Consider the following 16,351-nt stretch of genomic DNA (forward strand, 5'->3'; position numbering starts at 1 on the left):
TGGGATGTCGGGCCTACACAAGACTATTTTCAACAGATATATTTTTGTGTCACAACAGTCAGGAGACACTACTGTTTTTCTTTACGGAAAAAACTACCAAAAGCTGAATAATAGAGATTTTTTACCGTGGGATGGCAAAACCACAGTTATTGTTTACTGGGGTATACCACACTTTTTTAAATAGAGATATTTGCGGCTGAACAGTGACCGACACACTCAAACTGCTTTTTTTTTAGATACCAAAGGCCCAAAACTGGATAGTACAGCGATTTGACCCGTGGAACTACGAAACCACACTGGGATGTCGGGCCTACATAAGACTATTTTCAACAGACATATTTTTGTGTCACAACAGTCAGGAGACACTACTGTTTTTCTTTACGGAAAAAGCTACCAAAAGCTGAATAATAGAGATTTTTTACCGTGGGATGGCAAAACCACAGTTATTGTTTACTGGGGTATACCACACTTTTTTAAATAGAGATATTTGCGGCTGAACAGTGAGCGACACACTCAAACTGTTTTTTTTTTTAGATACAAATGGCCCAAAATGGATAATACAGAGGTTTGAACCGTGGAAGTGCAAAACAACACTTCTCTTTCTCTGGCCTACACCAGACTATTTTCAACAGTTATATTTGTGTCTGAAAAATCAGAGACACACTTTTTTTTGGGGGGGGGGTGGGACACACCAAAAGGTTAATAAGACGGGTATTTGTACATTGTGATGGAGGAAAAAAAAAGGAGGATTTAAATGAAAAAAAAAAAGGATTTTTCCTGGCCCCCGACACCTGGTGCTAAGTCCAGCAATTTCAGCAACAGGAGCACACAGGACTGTAATGCAGCGTTTGCTGGTATAACCACTGTGTCTCCTATACAGCCTGCCTGCCTGGTATCTGGGATGGATATTAGTCCTGAAAAGGACTGTTTGTTTGTTCTGGCAGCCTTTACAGACCCTACACTAACTATTTTGCAGTTTATATCTCTCCCAAAATCAGCAGCGCTGTCCATACACTGTCTAATCTGGAGCGACTGTGTCCAAGATGGCGGCGCCCGGTTTTAAATAATCGAGGTGACGCTGTGCGGCCAGCCAATCACTGTAATGCCCACAACCAACATGGCTGCAGCATTACAGTGACTGGCTGGCAATCCTTGCATGTTCATTGGCTCTGTAAAGAGCGCCAAACATGCAGGTTGGAGACCCAAGCTCCCGCCCGAGAAACACGGAAATGCTCGGTGCTCGCCGAACATTCCGAGTAGCGTGATGCTCGGGCGAGTACCGAGCAGTGTCGAGCATGCTCGCTCAACACTAGTATTTACTTGTAACTACCGCATCCTCACTACTTCCAGTGGCAGCGCACCAGCATAAACTTTCATTGTTTTTTCTCCCACGGTTCAATCCTGTTGTACCATGGACTCTGTTCGGTGCTGCGCCTTACTCTTTCACTGTCCAGTGCCATATACCGTACCATTAGACTTATTAGCCACTTTAGTGCCACCACTCTATCAATTCTTTTGCTCTTCATGACCGTCAGCGCTCCTGACACAGTACTGGACTCAGCACCAGAATGCACTAGAGACCTGTTTGTTTGACTTAGGACCACTGACAACATTTTTGGGGGAGCAATGATATTTGTGCTCATACCTTAAGAACAGATGTTTTCAGATCCTTTATGTACAGGCTGTATCTCAGCGTGGCTTCTGTCCTAATCTCTGGTCATCAGCAGCTGTACACAGATCTTAGAAGATGGAGGGGTGTTCCCTCTCAGACTAGTTCGGGGCACCTAAAGGAGACATGGTGATGGGCGCCCAGTGTCTCCCGGGACTTTGTTCCCTTTCTTGGCTGCTATGTCACATGGTATGAAGCATTGCTCAAAATGAGGGATGATTGACCTGATACACCATCATTGGTCACTCCTGGGTTCTCCTCAGTTGTAGTCACCTATTGTCATACCCATCTAATGTGTATAAAATTCAACGCTGGAAAAACTTGTAAAAGCTCCTCAGAGATATTCCCCAGAAGCACTGTTACTGATTGATTTCTTATAAAGTGTGTATTTGTGTGGACGTGTTTCCAGGCTGGGTACAAGTTAGGACCCCGAGCCACTGCAGAAGTTAGTGTCTGAAGTTGTTTGTAGATTTGGGGTACCAGAGGTAATTGACAAAGACAGGTCTGCGTATTCACAGGGCAGGTAATGCAGACATGGTTATGGGAGGGTTGAATGTTTTCATGTCTTCAACCCACAGCAAACAATAAGGTTAAAAGTTATAATTTCATTCTGAAAAACAAATTTACTAAAGTCTGTGAACAAGCAGGGTTAATAAAAATGGACTCAAAAGTTTGGCACTGATGTCTATGCGGTACACACTCCAGGAACTTGTCCCCGTCTAAGAAACTTTTTCGGGAGGTTTCTAAGACTGGATTGTATCCTCCTCATGACTCTCAACTGTCTTTGGCACATGGAACTGTGAAATGTTGTGCAGCTACACCGGACACTAACTGATTTGTATAAGCCGGTGTTTGCTTCACTCCCGGACTCAACTCTGCCTCCTTATGGTGATTGGGTGGTGGTAAAAAGACCACCTGGATCTCAGCAGCCTTGATGGGAAGGACCATATTAGGTACACAGGCTACTCAAGCCAACAGGCAAGACCGCCTGGATCCAAGCCTCCCACTGCAAAAAGGTTCACCCCCTCTTTACCCAGAGGTGTCCTCAGACTGAGAATCTGCTGTAAGGAAAAGTTTACTTGATTCTGGATCTAATAGATGTGGTGGTAGTTGGGTGATAATAACATTACAATTCTGTGCCAGAGTGGGACCCTCACCCCAAGCTGGAGGTACGAAGTGCTTACCCGCTGAGCAATGTTTTAATTCCCTACCCCAGCAGGCTGCCTTCCAGAGTAAAAGACTAGGACTATTTACTTAGACATACAAAAATTACAGCCAGCATTCACACGCTATCTGTGCCAAGGGAAAAGACAGAGACTTTCATACAAGAAAATGGCCTTATCTAAAATGGATCGGGGAATTCAACTACCTCTTATAAGAGCTGATAATTTAGCTGCTTTAACAAGACGCATGAGAGACTGGATCCATGGAACTAGTAGTTTTTCAAATACCATGTTGGAGAAGGACTTGGCCGCGCCTAGTGATCTCCGGGTGCTTTTACATCTATGGTTTGGAGAACTACATTCTCAAGTCATATAACATCCTTTTGTCAAACATTATAGGTGTGTAGAAAGTTTTAAGAAAATTATACAAACAACCTTTTCACCTATCTAGATTAGTGCCCTTATGGGAAAATCCTAGATTTATTCAGGGTAAACAGAACAGGCTTTGTAAGCAATGGAACCAGAAAGGGATTTATTAAATGTTAATGAAGGAAGGCTGCTCACCTGGCAGGAATTCTCAGGGATGTATGATATGGGAGATCATCAATGTCTACAGTACCACCAAGCAGTTACTTTCTACAGCTCTATGGTGAGAAATTTCGGGAAGGTGGAAAGGAGGGGTGATTTTGACATATTGATGTGGTCTAGCTCATGGGTAAATTCCCTATCCACAATATAACAAAGGATTAGGAGACAAATTCTGCACACTGCGGTACCTGATTTATTTATCCATTGGAGTATAGCGCTAAATGACACTTAGATAGATGGTAAACTTTTGACGGGCTTGGATAAAGTAAAAATAGCAATGATCAATGGAGAGAAATGCAGAACAAACTGATTCATAATGCCATTTATGCTTTCAATTTTTCCTACAAAGATGCTTCATCACATTATTTATGAAAATGCCCAAAATGGAACCTAAAACCAATTTGTTTGATAGCATCAGGCGATGCCCTTCCACCCAAATGGTGTGGGAAGAGACCCTTCTCTATTTAGATAATGTTTGGAGAATTAAAGTCCCACAGTCTCCTCGGGCATGTTTATTTCATCATATTGTAACAGAACATCGGGAGGATGGGGACAGAGTTCTGTCTATACAGATAATACATGTAGTTCTTTTGGTGGTTAAAAAATGTATACTTAGATATTGGTTGAAGAAAGAGACACCTCAATTATCTGAAATAATCAAAACTCTGAAAACCTTATTAGTTTATGACAAACTTGAGTAAGAAAGACAAAAAGAAAAGTCGACGACAGTGTTTTTTCACAAACTGAGATCTTTTAATGAATATAGCAATACACAATCTGATATGTCACAGCTGATGAAAGTATTCTGACACACATCCTGGTATCATACGGAGGAACATAGGGGGACAACAGGGTTACTTAAAGTCTAATGGATTCACTTATTTTTACATCTATTCATATAAGGATTTTGGAAAAGTGTTTTTTTGTTGTTTTGCATGCAGAGTTAAAAATTGAATCTGTTAAAATTGTGAAAAAAAAAATGATTGGATGGATTTCACACTTATTTATAAAGATGTGGTCTGTGTTGGTAAATGTCATGGAGATTCTAGGATTATAACATGATTTGTTTGTCTATTTTGTCTCATTAAATAAAGTTTGTTTAAAAAAAAAAGATGAGAACACTAGATTCCATCATGACATCATAATTAACCATCACTACTTACAGAAGTGTTTACACCCATATAGTCACTTTGACATTCCGGTGTCATTGCTGTCAGTGAGAAGCTACATAGCTAATCATATACTGATTGCGCTTGGATTTACTTTGGATTTACTTGAAATGTCTGAAATTCCTTCAGACAGACTTCAGGTGTTAGCACTGCTCCAGGGGATTCTTACCACCTACGCCCCTGACATTGTGCTTCCACTACCCGATGGCGTCCTCAGCTTCACTTACCGGCTGGTTATGAATCTTGTGAGAGACTGCCTGACCAAATACCACAAAGGTCATATTAGCTCAGAATATCTTGAGCATTTACAGCAAAACATCTGGACACTCGTACAGCAGGTAAATAGCAGGCAATCTGCACAAATCATATAATAATAATAATAATAGAATATGGTAAGGGATTACAAGTTTAAGTTTAACCTGTTCCAAATACTAAGATAAGAATAGCCGGGGACCAAAAATAGGGCATACAGGCTACATGACAAGGGAAATTGAGGTATCTAAAGGGTTAATTGAAATAGGGACAGGACGGTTGTTACCGTGGGGTGAATGGGATTGGTTAACCTTGTAAGGACCAGGAAATTTGAAGCTTTTTTGCTGTCATTTTTTCATCACTTTCTTTTAAAAGCCATAACTTTCTTATTTTTCTGTTGGCATTTGTGAGAAGAGTTGTAGCTTTGAGTGGCTCCATTCTTTTTACCATAAAATATACAGTAGTTTTTTTGGGGTTTTGTTTTTACGGCGTTTGTTATGCAGTAAAAATGACCTGGAAAAATGATTTTCCACGTCAGTCCGACTAAGGCGATACCGAATATGCAAAGAAAATTCAGAATATTTCGAAAAAATTTTTTTGCTTTGTGTCGCTAAATTCTGAGACCCGTAACATTTCTTATTTTTCTGTTGATGGGGCCCAGTGAAGACTTGTTTTTTTACGCTGTATGATATGGAGGAGAGGAAGGAGGATTTAAAAGGCGGTGCTTGATAAATAGAGGGTTTGGGGGGATGTGATTTTTAATTGTCACAGGCCGATTTACACAAGTCGTAAGCAGTCATGTGTCTTACTTACATGCCTTTGGTGTGGAGGGTGGACGTGGAGATATAAAGGGAACCTGTCGCCTAAAATAATGCTATTAACCTGCAGGTTAATAGCGTTCTGACACCATGCAGCCGCCACACTGAAATAAACTGTATCCCCCCTGGCAGCCTCGCTCTTTCAGTCATATCGGTGGCGCCGGCAGGCTTTCAGTCACCGTTCTCTGCATAGTGAGCAGCGGCTGTAACCGCACCCGGCACTGACTGACAGCCGGTGCTAATATGGCCGCAGAGTGTCTGAATGCTACTAACCTGCATATCAAATCAATATCTGCAGGTTAATAGCATTACTTTACATGACAGGTTCCCTTTAGAGGTTTACAAATGACCGAATCCCTCGTCAGCTGTCATGTAGTATTTGTAGTGCCGATATCAGGAGTAACACGGTGACATAAATGGCGTCCTCCATTCTGCACTTTCTCTCATGATTTTCCTTTCTTGTTTATTTCCATCTCTATAGGCTGAAGAAAAATCCCATAGTGGAGAATTGGCCTTTATTAAACAACTGGCCCAGAATGTCCTGCTTGTACTGGAGTATCCGGCCTACTCCCTGGAGCGCCTGGTAAGGAGCCATCGTCTTCTATATCTCATGTCCTTGTTGTCTGATCTTCTCCAGATTACTGTCATATAGCAGAAGCTCAGATTTATGGTGGTAGAGGCCTCCCTGTCCGCAGACACAGGGTATTTTATGGCCGCCTGTCTCTGCGGCTCTATCATCTGTGAGGCCAGTCTGTACTCAGCGGTGCGGAGTTAGTATTTCCGCTTCTGTCTCTCTCGATCATCACAATCTTCCTTCTTATAAATGCTGCAGTCCTGATAGAAGATATTAGAGATCAGTTGTAGATACAAGTCCCTTATACAACCCTTGGCAAAAATTATGGAATCACCGGGCTCGGAGGATGTTCATTCAGTTGTTTAATGTTGTTGAAAAAAAAGCAGATCACAGACATGGCACAAAACTAAAGTCATTTCCAATGGCAACTTTATGGCTTTAAGAAACACTAAAAGAAATCAAGATTAAAAATGTGGTACTCAGTAAGGGTAATTTTTTTCCTACCCAGCAGAGGGAAAAAAATATGGAATCACTCAATTCTGAGGAAAAAATTATGGAATCATGAAAAACAAACACAAAATAACACTCCAATACATCACTAGTATTTTGTTGCACCACCTCTGGCTTTAATAACAGCTTGCAGTCTCTGAGGCATGGACTTAATGAGTGACAAACAGTACTCTTCATCAATCTGGCTCCAACTTTCTCTGATTGCTGTTGCCAGATCAGCTTTGCAGGTTGAAGCTTTGTCATGCATCATTTTCTTCAACTTCCACCAATGATTTTCAATTGGATTCAGATCCGAACTATTTGCAGGCCATGACATTGACCTTATGTGTCTTCTTTCAAGGAATGTTTTCACAGTTTTTGCTCTATGGCAGGATGCATTATCATCTTGAAAAATGATGTCATCATCCCCAAACATCGTTTCAATTGATGGGATAAGAAGTCTGTCCAAAATATCAATGTAAACTTGGGCATTTATTGAAGATGTAATGACAGCCATCTCCCCAGTGCCTTTACCTGACATGCAGCCCCATTGTACAGTCCGTCCAATACTGAAATTATCCAGGAAATCCAATGTATAGTCCTTCCTGTCTATTGTATGTGGTAATATAGTATTTGTGAAATGTTATATTAATTGTATATATTATATCCATCAGGAAACATCCGAAGGCGACTCCAAAGAGGGGCAAAACGGAAATATTGCTGACCCTGATATCAGTCAGCCGGGGCCGAACCCTGATCTGATGGAAGGTAAGCCGGTCATCTAATATTCTACATACAAATATAAAGTTATAGAGAACGGCAGAGAACATGGAGATTTACTCTTCATCCAATGTATGAGGCCGCTGGCGGCTCATGAGCCCCCATAGACTATAATGGATGAGGTCACAAATGTACAAAGAGGCTAATTAGTCCCCAATCATGTAATTGTTGAGGATTCGGTCAGATCCTGAGCAATGACACGTTCATAGTACAGTGTATATATATATAGATATGCCATAAATATATACAGTGTGTGCAGAATATCCTTATATCTAGTATATTCCATGTACAGGGGTCTTATCATTTCCATTATTTTATGGATGTGTTATATAAGTGGTGATATAGACTAATACATGTCGTCTCGTCATTATTTTATCATTATTATAGGAATAACTGTGCAGGCAAATACTGATGGTGGAACATCTGAGCCACCAGAGATCATCCAGGAATCTGCCAATGTAAGTATCATGGGACGTCTGTATATCATCAGATGACGGGTGGGAATTACACATCCCATATTATACCCCATATGACAATGGGATATCTCTGCTCTTATGTAGATCAGACCTATTATGTGTGACGGTGGTGTTATTATTCTGTCTCCTCCGTGTGAAGTCCCTAATCCTCCCCTGCAGTACAATGATTTATGTGTATGGGGAATATCCCCTTATAATATAATAGTGTCTGTGGGGGGTCCGGCTTTTATCACATCCTCTACTTCGGTTGCAGTGTAATCAGGGGGGATATAATATAGACGGGAGATGTTCCTGCATCTGGAGCTTTTATCATCCTGCAGCTTCATTGTCTTAATTAGTGTTGAGCCACCCCCGTAGTGTTCGAGTTCGGTTCGGTTCGTCGAACACCCGTGTGTTCGCCGAACTGTTCGTCGAACTGTTCGTCGAACACCTTCGAACACCGTTAAAACCAATGGCAGGCAAACAAAAACACATAGAAACACATAGAAAACACCTTCAAAGGTGTCCAAAAGCTGACAAACTGCTCAGAAGACACAACTAACACATGGAAAAGTGACAAGTACATATAGTCATGCGAAAAGAAAAGAGGTGGAGGAGTAAAAGGAGGGGGAGACACAGATATAGGCATGTCATGCCCTTCTAAAATCCAAAAAGTGAGAAGCCGAGACGGCCAGTCCGCTCCTGCCCGTGCCACCTCCGTGTCGCCGGGTTTGTGCCAGAGCCGCGGTGAACCCTGACGGCCAGCCCCCCTCTCCCAATACTGGTGCCTGTCCGCTGGTGGGTCGAGAGAGCCCCCCTGTGGTGGAGGCAGCTCTAAGCTTTTTAATTTAAATTGTCCCTCTAATTTGAATGAATACACTTTAAATCCATTTACAAGGATCTATTGGAGGGCAAGTCTCATGCCAGCAGCCGCGTAATTCCAGCTCCAGTAGCGTCCACTAAAGCTGCTGCAGTTAAAAAGCTTTTATAAGGATCGAGCTCGGCTGTCCACCGCAAGGCATCCTAGTGCCAGTCCCAGCCCCTATGCCTTGGGGTGCCTCCTGATGCTCTTCACTGAGTATCCCGTGGTCCTGAAGCATTTCCTTTGAAAAAATTAAGTGTCCAAACTACAGGTGGTGTAGCTTGCTTAACAGCCGGGATAATCCGCTGACTAGCAGACACTGCTACTAGGCACAATGTATTTCCTGGGCTAGATGCAGTTAAAAATTTGTAAGTAGATACTCTCGTTGGATGCTGAGAAAGCATTCCATAGAGTCTCCTGGCACGCCATATATGATTCTCTTAAAAAGCTTGGGGTAGGGGTCTAGGGGACCCTTTTATAGCCAAAATCACGGCCCTGTATCACAATACGTCACCTAGGCTGAAGATAAATGGAACTGTAGCACCGAGGGCTCGGTTGCTACAGACGTATTGCACCTCACCCAGAGGTGTGATATCTCACTCTCAGATAAGGATGGAGTGTGGATCAGGACCCGACACCTGCATGCATTACACCACATTGCCGTGGGGCAGGGCGACCAATATGCCCCTGAGATGGGCACGACAGTCCCTGTCCCTGGCTGGAGTGGGGGGAGGGAACACTGAGGAAGGGGAACCCTGCAGTGCAGGAGCAGGGAGGAAGCAGTTCCTGGGTGCATTGAGAAGGGAGTATAAAAGGTGGGCACCATCTTAGTTCAGTGCAGAGAAGTCTGAGCAGAAGTGGCAGGGAGCAGGGGCTCTGCATGAGCTCTGCTCCGGAGGCGGGCCTAGTAACAGAGGCCCAGGCCTGCAAGAGGGAGAAGGAAGGAAGAGGAGCGGAGAAGGCTCCAGGAACGAGGAATGAAGGGATCCCAGGGGTGCGGACGGGTGAGTCGCCACCGCACGCCCGAATCCACCTGCGTGGAGGGGTCAGGCCAAAGGGGGAGACCGGTCCCCGAACTAGTGGAGGCAGGAAACGACCCTCAGCTAGAAACCGGAGGCTCTGACATTTTATGTAGCGCAGCCCCTTGCTCCACCCGCTAGGAAGGCACCACATAGGGTCAGGGAAACTGGCGCCAAGTTTACCAAGAGGAGGCCCGAGGCAGCCGGACAGAAGTGTTGGTAAGAAAGGCCAGACAAAGGACACACAAAGGGGGTCCTGTGAAGCGCTCCAAAGTTATCTGGGAGTTGTCTGAGCCCCTCACCTGGTGAGCACAGTACGACGTGGGCAGCCGTTACCTGCAGACGTGGTCTGGATAATAAGAACTGTGAGTAAAGGCCCTGAACTGCATCACTGACTCCGTGTCGTTACTGCTGCTGCCCTGCACCATCACCCCCATCCTCCGCATACACTGCCCTGAGGCTATACTCCTCCCGTGGGGAGTTATGCTACGCTCTGCTGCACCCACAACACCAGCCTTAGCGGTCTGCCCTGTAGCGGCGGTTCACTCTGACCGCAATCCACGGGTGGCGTAGTCGGACATTTAAACATCAAAACCACATAAATAGTTCCGCCACTGGTTTGACCGCCCTGAGCCACGGAATCGGATCGCCGCCACGAAGACTACAACCACCAGCATCCACCAAAAAGGGTCCGACTCCGGGTGTCCCAAGGCCCAGGGGGTGCGTCAGAACATTTTCATCACCTTTCACAATCACCAATGGGACAAGGCAGGGATGTCCTCTGTCCCCTCTCTTATACATCCTAGTGACGGAGCACCTGCTCTCATCAATTCGCCATAACCCCAATATTAGGTGGATTGAGGTGGGAGGCACCGAGTACAAGTGCTCTCTATTTGCTGATGATGTCCTAGTATATATCACTCAATCACATATATCCATCCCTGCTGTTATGGCTGAAATAGATCACTTTGTTACATGGTAAAATTTTAAAATCAATGCAGCGAAGTCTGAGGCCCTCGATGTCTCCCTCCCTAAATCCATATAGGATTCCATCCAGTCCAACTTTCCCTTTGCCTGGCCCTCACAGGGTATCAAATACTTAGGAATTCCTATTCATAGAGACCTCTCCCATCTATGTTATCTTAATTTTGGGCCCTTTATTGAACAATTCCATACAGACCACGGTTGGCAAGTTAGAACTGTAAGATTCACTACGTGAACCACTGGTGTTTTGTGGAAAAGCACATGTACACCGCGTTCCAAATTATTATGCAAAAAGTGTTTAGGAGTGATAAGGGAAGAATTTGTTTGTTTGTCAGTTAAACTCATTGATGGTGATGTGTGTCAGGGCTCTTTATATCACTGTAAGCAATTGCAGACACCTGTGCTAATTAGTTTGGCAGGTGTGTCCAATGAAAGGCAAGACTACTTAAGAAGGCTCTCTCACATTATTAAGCAGCCTACATTTTCTGCCAAAATGGGAAAGAAAAAGGATGTGTCGGCTGCTGAGAAGCAACAAATTGTGGAGTGTTTAGGTCAAGGCATGACTACAATCAACATTGTGCGATGATCAGGATGAAGTGTCTTGGCAATCAAGAAGTATGTAACTGATTCACAGTACACACGTGTGCGTGCTGATAAGGGCAAATTGAGGACTCTTTCCTACAGGCAATTACGTCAGATTGAAAGAGCAGCGGCAAAAAAGCCTTGTCATAGCAGCAGACAAGTTTTTGAAGCTGCTTGTGCCTCCAACGTCCCCCGAACAACAAGATGCAGGGTCCTTCAGAGGTTTGCAGCTGTGCATACGCCATCCTGTCGACCTCCTCTATCCACTTCACACAAGCAGAAACGGCTCCAGTGGGCCAAACATTACATGAAGACTGATTTCAAAACTGTTTTGTTCACGGATGAGTGCCGTGCAGCGCTCGATGGTCCAGATGAATGGAGTGGAGGATGGCTGGTTGATGGACACCCCACGCAAACACGGCTACAGCGCCAACAAGGAGGAGGTGGAGTAATGTTTTGGGCTGGAATCATGGGGAGAGAGATTGTCGGCCCCTTTAGGATCCCTGAAGGCGCTAAAGATGAACTCCATAATGTATGTGGATTTTCTCAAACAGCACTTCCTGCCATGGTTCAAGAAGAAGAACCGTGTATTTCACAGCAAGATCATTTTTCTGCATGATAATGCACCATCTCATGCTGCACATAAAACATCTGCATCTCTGGCTGATATGGGCATAAAAGGGGACAAACTTATGGTGTGACCCCCATGCTCCCCTGACCTCTACCCCATTCAGAACCTTTGGAGCATCATTAAAAGGAGTGTCTATGATGGCGGGAGGCAGTTCACATCTAAGCAACAGCTCTGGGAGGGTATTCTGTCCTCATGCAAAACAATTGAAGCAGAAACCATCCAAAACCTGACAAATTCAATGGACGAGAGAGTTCAGAAGCTCCTTTCGAACAAGGGGTCCTATGTGAAAATGTAACATCACCTAGAATAAAGTTTTGAGTTGAAAACTGTTTGATTTCAGTTTCTAACAACCTGCTAATGCTTATAATTTCAAAAATGACCATTTTTTTGGTCTTTATTAAAATGAAAAGGTTGATCGAAAAGTTTGGGGGATCTAAGAGTGTGGCAACCCAGTAGTCATGATTACTTCGAATTCTGACAATATGAGGGTCATGCTGCAGGTAGTGCAGCAAGAAGGCACTTATGTGTCTTGCGCATCTCGGAGCCCCAAAATTATTTTCCGGGCTAGATGCAGCTAAAAATTATTTTTAATTTTAAATCTGGTGAAGCTTATTATAGATGGCCTAATAGGATCAGTGCTGCACACTGCTACAAAGCCCAAATTATTTTCCAGTCAAGATACAGATAAACATGATTAGTAATTTGAAAGCTTAAAACGGTTGGTAGGGTGATTTTAACCAATCATCAAACTTTTACATTCCCCAGGATGACACAGGGGTAGAAAAGTCATTTCGGATCCATGATTTGTTCATCTTTATGAACGTGAGTCTGTCTACATTATCAGTGGAGAGCCGCGTGCGCTTATCTGTCAGCACACCACCAGCAGCGCTGAACACACGTTCAGACAGAACGCTGGCTGCGGGGCATGACAAGATCTCCAAGGCGTAAGTGGCTAGCTCCGGCCATTTATCCAGATTGGAAGCCCAAAAAGAGCAAGGGTCCAGTGACACAGTCGTGGCTTCAATGTTTACTTGGAGATACTCCTGTACCATCGTCTCTAGGCGTTGACTATGTGTCAGACTTCTTGTCTCCTGTGGCCTTGCAAAGGATGGGCTAAAAAAGTGGTGAAATGATTCCGCAAAATTGATGTTACCAGCAGATACTGTGGTTCTGTTACGGTTTGAGTGCTGAACACTTGACGGTCCCACGGTTGGCAAGTTGGAACTGTGAGATTCACTACGTGCACCACTGGTATTTTGTGGAAAAGCACATGTAAGATTCTGCAACAGTCTCTGCTGATACTCCTGCATGCGTGCATCCCTTTCTATGGCAGGAATAATTTCTGCAAATTTACTTTTGTACCGGGGATCTAACAGTGTGGCAACCCAGTAGTCAGGATTATTTCTAATTCTCACAATTCGAGGGTCATGTTGCAGGTAGTGCAGCAAGAAGGCACTCATGTGTGTTGCGCATCCAGGAGCACCAAGTCCCTGTTGTGTTGGTGGCGAGGTAACAATCATGCTTCCTTCCTCTGTCCTCTCCCCCCAACCTCGCACAACAGAAATGTGATCAAGGTCTCCCTCATCTGATGAGTCTTCCATCAGTTCGTCCTCCACTTCTTCCTGGGCTCCTGCACCTTCCTCACTAGTTTGGCTGCTACCATGCACCCTCACATGCCTGCCGCCTTGGTGCTGCCGACCGTCTGGACCTTGCAGATGTTAGCCCTTCCGCATACAACTCCTCCTCCTCTACTTCCTCCACCTCCTCTTGTGCCACCACCTGACTCCGAATTCTGTTTAACATGTGCTCCAGCATGTAAATCACCGGAATAGTCATGCTGATAATGGCATCGTCAGCACTAAACATCTTCGTCGCCATTTCAAAACTGTGCAGAAGGGTGCATAGGTCCCTGATCTGAGACCACTCCTCCAGCGTGATTTGCCCCACCTCTGAATCTCGTTGGCCCAGGCTATACGTCAGAACGTATTGCACCAGGGCTTGTCGGTGCTGCCACAGTCGCTGCAACATGTGCAGAGTTGAATTCCACCGGGTAGGCACATCGCATTTTAGCCGGTGAAGTGGCAGGCCCAACGACTTCTGTAGAGATGTAAGTCGCTGAGCTGCGGGATGCGAACGGCGGAAGTGAGCACACAGCGACCGTGCCCTCTGCAGAAGGCCATCTAGTCTGGGATAGTGGGCTAAAAATTGCTAGACAACCAGGTTCAACACGTGAGCCATACAAGGCACGTGTGTGACATTGCCCCGGCGAAGGGCCGCACCCAGGTTTGCAGCATTGTCGCACACGGCCTTCCCTGGTTTCAGGTCCAGTGGAGACAACCATTCATGAAATTGGTTCTCCAGAGCTGACCACAACTCCTCAGCTGTGTGACTCACATTTCCCAGACATTTCAATGTAAAAACCGCCTGATGACGTTGAGCCCTACTGCCAGCATAGTAAGGAGGTGTGCAGGATCCCTTCTGCGCAGTTAGAAAGCTTGTGGCATGACCAGACAGGCTTTGGGTGCAGGTGGAAGACCGAGAGGAGGTTGAGGAGGCAGAAGCAGTGGAGGAACTTTGACATAAAGAGGATTGACGCACAACTCGTGGGGACGGCAAGACTTGGACAGCAGCCCCTTGTCCTGCTGTCACCATAGTTACCCAGTGCCCAGTCAGCGACATGTAACGCCCCTGTCCATGCCTACTCGTCCAAGTGTCTGTGGTGAAATGCACCCTGTCACACACAGAGTTTCTCAAAGAAGCGGTGATGTTGTGTGCGACATGCTGGTGGAGCGCAGGCACACCTTTCTTTGAGAAGTAGTGCCGACTGGGCATCTGGTACTGGGGCACTGCGACGGACATAAGGTCTCGAAAATCCTCTGTGTCCACCAGGCGGAAAGGCAGCATTTCTGTAGCCAAGAGCTTGCAGATGGTGAAATTCAACCTCTTAGCTTTCTCATGGCTAGGAGGAAATGGTCTTTTACTTGTCCACATCTGAGGGACCGAGGGCTGGCTATTGTGCTTAGACGGGGTTGATAAGGGTGTCCCCGGCAAACTGCCGGTCTGTGAGGAAGATGCAGGCGGACATGTTAGGTTGCCTTGATCCAAAGGTGGTGCTATCGATGTCGGACAGCGCTCAAGACCAGCTGGTGTTACCACCTGCAAAGAAAATGATGACCTGCCAATCACGCTGGCTGTTGCGGGTAAAGAGGTGGCAGGTCTGCGCCCCAAAACAGGTGTGACTGCTGTCCCCCCAGTCACAGAGGATGAAGAGGCCGCGGATGCACAAGATATGGCAGACGGTGGTTGGCCCGGCCGGCTAGGCCGCATTGTAGCACACTGAGCTTCCCACTGCAACTTATGCTTCATGTCCATGTGCCGGTTCATGCATGAAGTACTCAAACTATGTATTTTTTGGCCTCTACTTAGCTTTTGCTGACAAATGTTACAGATAACACGAGTTGGGTCATCTTTATCGATCTGAAAAAATGCCCAGGCTATGCAAGGCTTAGCACCCATGCGACCTGAAGAGCCACCACGACTTGTGGTGAGAGGCAGAGTTGTGTTTGAGGATGCAGTTGTTCACGTGCTTCCAGTACTACGTCTCTGTCCAGGAAGGCGCAACCTGACCTCGTCGTCACTAGCATCTTCCTCCACCTCCTCTGCTGACCTCATCTCTTGGCTGACTGTGGGTTGACAGTAAGTGGGATCTCCGACCTCATCATCATCACCCTGTGCGTTATCACACCCGTCGTCCTCAGAGCCAACCTGTTCCTGCCCTGACAAAAAACTAAAGTTGTCGCTCCAATCAGGTATTTGAGTCTTATCATCGTCTTCCTCATTGTCTCCACCAACAGGAGTTACAGTTTGGGAATGAGGGTCTACATTATGGTCAGAACCTTCTGCGTCTGGTCCTGGATCCGACTCATAAAGATTCTGGGCATCAGTGCAGATCATTTCCTCGTCTGGATTCACAGAAGCGCTGGAGTCGACCTCTGATTCCCAGGCTATAGTATGAGTAAACAGCTCTGCAGACTCAACCATCTGTTCTACCTCATACTCAGACGGGCAGCTGGAGATTTGGGAGCTGTGAGGAAGCAAGTGCGATTTGGGTGACACCTTTGAGGACTGGAGTATTTGTGATGTTGAAGTTGATGTGGAGGAGAGCCCACTTAAAGGAGCACTTGATATCCGTTGAAGCACCTGCTGTTTTTGTGCCTCATCTGGAATTTGTAGCGATTGGCGTGGCCGTAAGAAAGGGATCTTATCACATTGTCCGCTAAAAGAAGTAGACATTTTAGTTTGGCTGGAAGATGGTC

This window comes from Phyllobates terribilis, unplaced genomic scaffold, assembly GCF_046119375.1.
Source record: "Phyllobates terribilis strain yellow unplaced genomic scaffold, ASM4611937v1 Scaffold_8__6_contigs__length_399053987, whole genome shotgun sequence".
Lineage (NCBI taxonomy): Eukaryota > Metazoa > Chordata > Amphibia > Anura > Dendrobatidae > Phyllobates > Phyllobates terribilis.